At 42.5% G+C, this 9,146-nt stretch overlaps 1 long non-coding RNA gene across 7 annotated transcripts; it reads left to right on the top strand.

Moving 5' to 3' along the window:
• The first annotated feature begins 1,201 nt into the window (after window positions 1-1,201).
• LOC125518891 (uncharacterized) lies at window positions 1,202-6,338 on the top strand. Of its 7 annotated transcripts, none has more exons than XR_015610285.1 (3): window positions 1,244-1,637; window positions 2,001-2,072; window positions 3,179-6,338. It is a non-coding gene; the product is annotated as an uncharacterized LOC125518891 (long non-coding RNA). The 7 variants fall into 7 exon arrangements; XR_015610286.1 differs by having other exon boundaries at window positions 1,248-1,637; window positions 2,001-3,332; window positions 4,291-6,189; XR_015610284.1 differs by having other exon boundaries at window positions 1,248-1,637; window positions 2,001-3,332; window positions 3,452-6,189.
• The last annotated feature ends 2,808 nt before the right edge of the window (window positions 6,339-9,146 follow it).

The following is a 9,146-nucleotide window of genomic DNA, read 5'->3' as shown; positions in this document are numbered from 1 at the left end:
TCAAATTCAATGAATGTTTTTTGAATTTGATGAACTTTTTCAAATTCAATGTCTTTTTTTCAAATTATATGAATTTTCCAAATTCGATGCAATTTTTTCGAATTCAGACATTTTTCAAATTTGGTGAACATTTCTCAAAATTAGTGAACTTTTTTTCAAACTTGATGAACTTTTTAAAAAACTTCGATGAACTGTTTTTTAAGTTACAAAAAGATATTCGTGAACTTTTTTCCAAAATCGATGAACCTTTTTCCATTTTTTGATGAACTTTTTTCATGATTGGTAAACTTTTTTCGAATTCGTGAACCCTTTTTGAAAATCCGTGAACTCTTTTTCAAATCGATGACCTTTTTTTCAAAATCAATGAACCTTTTCCAACTTTATGAACTTTTTTTCAAAAAATTGAACTTTTTTTGAATTCATGAACCCTTTTTTGAAAACCCGTTAACTCTTTTTCAAATCGATGAACTTTTTTTCAATCTTGATGAACTTTTTTCACAATTGGTGAACTTTTCTTTCAAAAAAATTGAACTTCTTTCGATTTTATGAACCCTTTTTGAAAATCTGTGAACTCTTTTTCTAATTGAATGATTTTTTTCAAAATCTGTGATTTTTCTTTTCAAATCCGATGAACTTTTTTACAAATCGATGAACCTTTTCTAGATTTGTGAACTTTTCTTCAAAAATGTTTACTTTTTCTAAAGTGATGAACTTATTCAAGTTCACGGTTATTTTAAATAATTCAAAAAACTAAGTGCATTAAATAGCATGGCCGCATGTCCTTATATTATTGATACTTTCCTCATCAACTAGAGTCAAGTAGGTCTACTGGTTATGTGCGCTAGTACGTGAAGTTAACGTCTCGAGCTCGAATCCTGGACAGGGTGACTTTTTTTGCGCTTTTTCGCTCGTTCAGATTATGGCAACCGGGCGCATCGACTTTGTTAGGTCAGGCCCAGGTGGGCAGCGCGCGGGCGCCAGTACCTGTTAGCAGCGCCAAAAGCGCTGCTTAGGAGCTCCCTACGCAAAGCCGTGTGATTCGCGTAGCAGCTTCAGGGCCCGTTTCCTACTCAGGCCCGGTCGGTCTCCCTCTAATCTATTACCACTGTAAAAGGAGGAAGAGAAGAGCAGATCCAAACAATCTAACCCATTCATCAGCAAAATTCAATGATCCTTAATTCTTCAGTGTTTAACACTGCAAACTACGCATTAAGCCACTAACAAGCCATCGATCGATAACCCAGCACCGCCGTAAAAAAAAGACAAAACCGGTCGCACGACTCTCGCCCCTGCGCGCACGACCTCCCCCTCCTCCTCCTCCCGCGTCGTTCGCCACCCCGCAAACTCCGTTAGCCGCCCTTCGCCGCTGGAGCCGTCGCCCGCGGAAGCCTCCGCGGGAGCAGCTGCGGGAGCCGCTCGCCGCTGCAGCCGCCACGGGAGAAGCAGCGGGAGCCGCCGCGTGTCGCCCTTCGCCGCGGGTCGCCGCCGGAGCCGCCCCTCCCCTGGATCCGCTCGCCGTTGGTCGCCGCCGGAGCCGCCCCGCCCCTGGATTCGCTCGCCGCTGGTCGCCGCCGGAGCCGCCCGTCGCGCCCCCACTCAGCTTGGCCTCCGCCCCGCCGTCCCCGGTCCTCAAGCAAGTAAGTTTGCCTTGCGCTCTGAAGCTCAACCATTCCTAATCTGCAAACTAACCGACCTTAGAGTCTGATGAACCGTCAATTGGATGGACCGATGAAGCACGAGGGAGAAAGATGTGGTTGTGTCCAGACTCCACTCCAAAGAGGGCAAAATAGTTCAATAATTTTCGAAATTGATGCTATTGCCTGAGATATGATGCTTGCACACAAGAGAAGTTCATGCTTGTGATTGCAAAATCGGTGTATATGTAAAGATCTTCTCCTGGTTTCATGAATTGGTTGGGATTTTTGGAAAGTCTCACTTGGGCAGGACAACTATGGTCTTGATTATATGTATGTTGACTTTCCAACTTTTCTTTTGAGCAGGCTACTTCAATTTTAGGTGAGCTGGCAGGGATCACAAGCATCGGTGTTGCATTCTTGAATCTCACATACACAGTTAAGTAATGTTCTCCCTCACATAAAGTCCTTTTAGTGCATGTAGAGTTTTGCTCACTTTCTTTCTAGCTAGCTGCTGCATTCATTTCTTTCCGTGGCACCGTATAGTTTATACCTCAGAGAGGTCATTTTAGTGCATGATGTTCTGGTGTAGCTACCATTAGCTTTACTGGAGCAGAGCAACATTTAATAGGAATTCCACCATAAATATTTACCCAGATACAACATTCTTCTCTGGAATTTGAGTTTTTTTCGAGAAGGTTTTGGATCTAAGGATGAGCTATCAGTGGTACTGATTATACAACGAGTTTGTACAAAATGTTCGCTGGTGTTGGGTGTTTACCTTTTATCACTTCTATATCCCCTTATTGTGTTTCTCTGTTTCTAGAAAGTAGGCCATTTGTTCCAGGCTTTAAAGTTTGTGCTATAACCTGAAGGAGAAAGAGTTCATTATTGACCAGCAGTTAAAAGAAGGTTCAGTTTTTTACCTCATTTTCCATCCCCACAGTAGCACTTTCTGTTAGTTCGAACAATATCTCAATGCATTATTTACACACCTAGCTTGTGCTCTGTGCCCAGAATTGGTAAACTGTAGCCGTGATAATACTACACTGTATTCAGAAATAGCAGGAGATAAAGCTAGGTGTTGCATATAGGCCGGTGGTGAACCCTTTTAGAGCCGACCTTCCTTCAGAGTTGGATATCATCTACAGTAACCTCGCTGCATCCATAGATCAACTGAATAAACAAAAGGCACTTAAGATCTTTATTGGTATCCAGGATGTGTTGTCTGACCATCTAAGCAAACTGGCCCATTATGCTAAGGAATTAGGACAATTCAGTTACTTGACCGGACTGTTTAGCATGCAGAAATTGGAAGCAGGCTTAGAAAAACACCACCAAGCTTGAAAGCAGAAAAAGATGCACACACTCACCATTATTATCTTCCTGTGATAATTTTAGGCTTGTAACAGGAAACTTGAAGAGGCAATTTTAGTTGGTGGTGTGCTTTACAATTTCATATTGTTGTTCGGTGTTTCTCCATAATCATGTCTTCTATTTTTTAGAATTTTCTAGCATATGAACTATCACATGAATTTTCCTAGATCCAATGGTCGCGCCGCCCAGGACGTCGGCGGCGGAGACGAAGGCAATTTGTACTGGGACGTCGTGGCCGAGCAGCAGGACCTCCGCCTTGACGAGCTGCTGGACCTAGGCCTCGACGAGACGCCGGACCTCGGCCTCCCTCTGGTTTTCATGGTACGGTCCCTTCCCCTCTCCACCAAATCTTGACTTGTGTGTTGTTCTGCTCTGCACTGATTGTATTGCCATTGTTATAACTCTTCTAAATCCATTTTTGATATGGTGGCCCGCTCCAGCTGGAACAGTTTTGTAGAGACAAATTGGAAGAGTGCAGCTGCCCTGGCTCATGGAATTGGAAGAATTTATGCTTTTTTTCTACTAAAAAAGGAAGCTATTTTTTCTGAATCATAGAAAGGATGCAACTTTGTCAGGGGTAGTAGATACAAAGTTCAGTGTCTACAGCATATAAACCGGAAGCCGTGCTTCCGGTTTCGGCATATAAACTTTTTTGGTCATACAATCTGAATTTTTACCATTTCACATAGACAACCTATCATTTGTGGTTCACCACATTTACATGCTCTGATTCCCACGCTCATGCGAACAAGTATATGCTAGAAATTTCAAAGTATCGTGTCAGTTAGAATTATCACATGGGTACCCATTTTCTCCATGAAAATACCTCATGTAATGCTATGTTCCATATTTTCTACATTATGATAAGTTCATAGTTTATATATTGTTTCAACATTATATTTTGTACTGAGACATGCAGCCATATATTCTATTTCTACCTCAATATATTCTCCCATGTGCATTCTAATAGACAATTGGCCCTCTTCTTTTTTTGTGATAATGATAGTCCTTGATGAAATGCCACCAAGTTAGTCTACTATCTCAAGTCAGATTCGATAATAATTTATTTTACATTGCCATCTTTCTTGATTACGTACCGTGTCGTTGCAGATGATCTCAGGTAATCAGATCCAACACCCAAATTCAATTTGAGTTGCTTTTAAATGCTTCTGGGAGGCATATGATGTTGATATGCTACATTGTAGTTTATGTTTGGTAGGCTATGATATTTTTGCCCTAAACTGTCACATTTCTTAATTCCAAAATTTAATTGTTGTAGGCTGAACATGAGCATGTCTGTTTGTGGTGTTGAGGTAAAGCTCAGTTTGTTACGCAGCAGAGCCAAGGGCATGTCATGGACCAAGTATATCAAGTTGGGCAGCGTGTGCAGGTCGACATGCTATAGTAATATGCTTTTTAAACTGCTACAACGCATGGCCATTCGGCTATTATCTAAATTAATGCTTATATTGTTAGCATAGACCTTTCAGCTAAATTTGCAGCCATGATGTTACATTGCCAATATTTTAGAAAACTGTAATTTGCTGCCATGATGTTACACACGTGCAGGTCTATGGTGGTGTCATGAATTTAGGGGTACATCTCCTTGCACTCAGGTGGAAGAAATTCCTCGCCCTCAAGTCCAACTAATTCAGGACCTGCATCTCTGATATACCGTGGTGATTCAAGCTTACTCTTGATCTGCCCACTACTTACCATTCCATTTCTTGGATGAAAGGAATGTTGGTTTAATTTAACATGCTGTTCAATCTCAGAAGCACTTGATGTGCTCAACTGCTGATATATACAAGAAATACCGGATCTTGATGAAGATGGTAGTACACTTCATTCACAATTTAAATTCTTAGTGTATCTATCATCATGTCCAGGTTGGTTCCTTTGTAAACACATTTTAGTATCATTATCCATTCAGTGTTCTGTTTACAGTGTACTATTAAATGCCATTTTCCATGTGTATTTTTGTTGATTGTTGTTGGATTTGGAGGCAAACTAATTTCCTCCTTAAGTATGAATTATCTGCCATCTATATGACTTCGAAATCTTCATTTTGAAATTATGGAAGTTTATTCCGCTCTTACATTAAGCAAGTGTTTAGAGGAAGTTTTGCTTTTGTTTAGGCTCGAGAAACAAACTATCATGCAGTATTGTGAATTTGAAATGGTCCTCTTCTCTTCCAAAAATGCATAGCAAAATTTCAGGGACCTGCAGATAGTTTCTTGAGTAACAAATTTTAGGAGGTATGACTAATTTTCTTATGATAGTTCAGACATGCTGCCAATGAAATTCATCCTTTACAGAAAACAGCAAGTTGTTTATTCATGTGTTGTTTTGTTATTAGACTGTAAGGATAAGTTACCTTTTTGTTTTTACTGCATCAAGGTTAAAAGCTTTGTTTTCTTTTGATAGCTGCGCCTTTTTCTTCTACAATTTAGTTTCTCGAGAGTATGCCAGAGGCGTATCATACTTTTATAGAAGAGAGCAAAGACAATGTACAAGAAGCCTCGAAATGGATGCGAACATCCACTCTCGGCCACACCCCATTACAACCAAAGCCGGTGTACTCTAAACACCCCAGATTACGGATAATTGTTTACAGATATTCTCACAGATTTGGGATGTAACAATGGTTAATCTGCTCTTCATGTTTTTGATAATTGCTTTGACCATGTGTTAATTAGGCATTACTATGTATCCGGCTTTTTCTAAGATATCTTTTATGCCATCATTGCATTGAACCATGAGTGAAGCAATGATGTAAACAACTCTGGGGTATAATCATTTGGCTGCTGGACTAAACATATATCTTTAGGACATATTTCAAAACACAAAATTTCATGATGAAAATCAGCTTGTCCATTTTCTTATATGGCTTGACTCTGTTCAATCTTACAGAGAAAGGGATTGTTTTCTTCTTTTGTGACATGACAGGAAACAAGGTCATGTGTGAGACAGAAGAGGCAACTGATTTGGCTCTTCATCATGTTGAGACTGTTGCAGCCATGTGTTATGTGTCAATTTCTTTCATGGGACAGAGGAGGGTAGAATGGGGATGATATGGCTAAGAAGTACTCCCTCATTTAGTGACTACTAGGGTGTCTGTACTAGCAACATAAGTTACATAAATTGATTGATCTTGAACTAATTTGCACATTCTTTATTTGTCCGTCATTTAGTTTTGCTTCCATCCGAAAAACATTATAAATCAGTAATAAAGACATGTGCGGATGAAAAATTATGTAAACATTGGACAACTATTTATTGATAATTATTTGATGACAATTGAAACGTGTAAATATTGGACAACTATTTATTGATAATTATTTGATGACAATTGAAACGTGTGTTGCATGTGTATGTTTACTAGTAAATATAATAAGGAATAAGGGTATCTCTGCTGATTTGGCCTGGTATACGAACTGCTCGTCACGAAAGAAACCGCGGAATCCTTGCCGAGGAGAAAAGATCCCGCGCCCCTCGATCCTCGATGGTCGACCTCGAGAACCCGGACCTGGAGGAAAACCTCGTCGCGGCGGAGCCCTCTCGGCATAGATTTGAGGCCTGGGTAGACAGGCTAAGACTATACTTTGACAATGACGACCTATACCCCGACGGCGGCGGCGGCGGCGTTGCCACTGATCTCGAAGCCTTGGAGGCCGAGCCCCAACAGCACAGCAGGTGTATCTTCATGTGCCTTCTGGCGTGTGCCAGTGTGATGTTTATGGGTTTCTTCATGGCCCTGATCCAGGTCTATGAATCCCACTCAACGACGGGATGGATAACAATCGCCGTGCTCGTCGGGGCAGCTATATGCGAAGTTGTTGTACTCTGTCTTCTCTTAATTACAATTCTTGTCTTTGCCGAGTTCTTCGTTGGGAATCCAGAGGGACGTAGGCTGGTAGATCGGTTGATCTAATCTGATGTGCCACAATGATGATACATACCTAGGAGCTAGGAGGTGTATTTTTCCTGTTAATCTATAAATTTGTTCCCGCATCCATCTGCGGACAAGGGCACTAGTCCGCGGACATAGATACGAGAGCCGGCCATCTAAAGTTATCCGCATATGACCAGTTACATTTCAAATGAAATTCAGTAAAAATGAACAAATTTGATTCAAACCTAAACATTTCAAATGAAATTCAATAAAAATGAACAAATTTGATTCAAACCTAAACAAGCCTGGCATTTTTAACATAAAAAGTATGCTTTTCATCAAAATGGAGCAAATTCTTTACATCTAGACATTTTTCTACTAGACCGGACTCTAAACCTAGACTAAAATGACCGCCAGCGCCCGTTTCCCATCTCCGGCCGGCCATGAGCCCCGAAAAATGAAGCCTCGTCCCCTTCACAACCTACCGCAGCCCCTCCGCTGACATGTCTTCCCCATGTCCGACAGCCCACTCGTCGGACTGCCGGATGCCCTCGAGGGATTCAGCTAGAGGGAAAGAATGCCCCCGCTTCTCCCGTACCTTCCCTATGTCTTGCAACCACTCATCGGAGTGGCCTCCACTTTCGTGAAGCATGGATCAGGGTGGTTTTTGGGGTGGGTGAGGACAGTGACCTGCGAAGAGGGCAAGACACGCCGACAGGCCCTTCGTGGGACCCAAGCGGCGGCAGCCTCCCATGATCTACTTTTCCTTGATGTCGGCGGCGGCCGCGGACATGCTGGCCACCTCGTTGATCTCCACGATGCCAACTAATTTCTCCGCCAGCAGGGCGCAACGGCGGATGGCGCAGGAGGAGCGGTATGACACTGCCTCGTCCACGACAGCATCTTTGCCCGTGCCACCGTGATCCTCCGCGAGCTGGCTTGGAGCGGTGACTTGCTAAACCACTCGCCGACTTGGAGCGGCCACATGCTCCTCCGCGCGCAAGCCTGCAGCCTCACTCGTGGTACTGATGGCCTCGAGCGGCGAGGGAGGTCGAGCGGTGATTTGCCTAGCTCGTATCCGGTGGGCTAGGCGGGCCACCCAGCCGGCTTGTATGCCGGAGAACCTCTCTTCCTGCTCGTCGGATACCATGGTAATGAAGGAAATATGCCCTAGAGGCAATAATAAAGTTATTATTTATTTCCTTATTTCATGATAAATGTTTATTATTCATGCTAGAATTGTATTAACCGGAACCATAATACATGTGTGAATACATAGACAAACAGAGTGTCACTAGTATGCCTCTACTTGACTAGCTCGTTAATCAAAGATGGTTATGTTTCCTAACCATGGACAAAGAGTTGTTATTTGATTAACGGGATCACATCATTAGGTGAATGATCTGATTGACATGACACATTCCATTAGCTTAGCACCCGATCGTTTAGTATGTTGCTATTGCTTTCTTCATGACTTATACATATTCCTATGACTATGAGATTATGCAACTCCCGTTTGCCGGAGGAACACTTTGTGTGCTACCAAACGTCACAACGTAACTGGGTGATTATAAAGGTGCTCTACAGGTGTCTCCAAAGGTACATGTTGGGTTGGCATATTTCGCGATTAGGATTTGTCACTCCGATTGTCGGAGAGGTATCTCTGGGCCCTCTCGGTAATGCACATCACATAAGCCTTGCAAGTATTACAACTAATGAGTTAGTTGTGAGATGATGTATTACGGAACGAGTAAAGAGACTTGCCGGTAACGAGATTGAACTAGGTATTGGATACCGACGATCGAATCTCGGGCAAGTAACATACCGATGACAAAGGGAACAACGTATGTTGTTATGCGGTCTGATCAATAAAGATCTTCGTAGAATATGTAGGAGCCAATATGAGCACCCAGGTTCCGCTATTGGTTATTGACCGGAGACGTGTCTCGGTCATGTCTACATTGTTCTCGAACCGTAGGGTCCGCACGCTTAAGGTTTCGATGACAGTTATATTATGAGTTTATGAGTTTTGATGTACCGAAGGAGTTCGGAGTCCCGGATGAGATCGGGGACATGACGAGGAGTCTCGAAATGGTCGAGACGTAAAGATCGATATATTGGACGACTATATTCGGACTTCGGAAAGGTTCCGAGTGATTCGGGTATTTTTCGGAGTACCGGAGAGTTACGGGAATTCGTCGGGAGAAGTATTGGGCCTTATTGGGCCATACGGGAAAGAG

The sequence above is a fragment of the Triticum urartu genome, chromosome 7A, assembly GCF_056163025.1.
Source record: "Triticum urartu cultivar PI428250 chromosome 7A, HENAU_Tu73, whole genome shotgun sequence".
NCBI lineage: Eukaryota > Viridiplantae > Streptophyta > Magnoliopsida > Poales > Poaceae > Triticum > Triticum urartu.
This window is presented reverse-complemented; position numbering and strand designations above follow the sequence as displayed.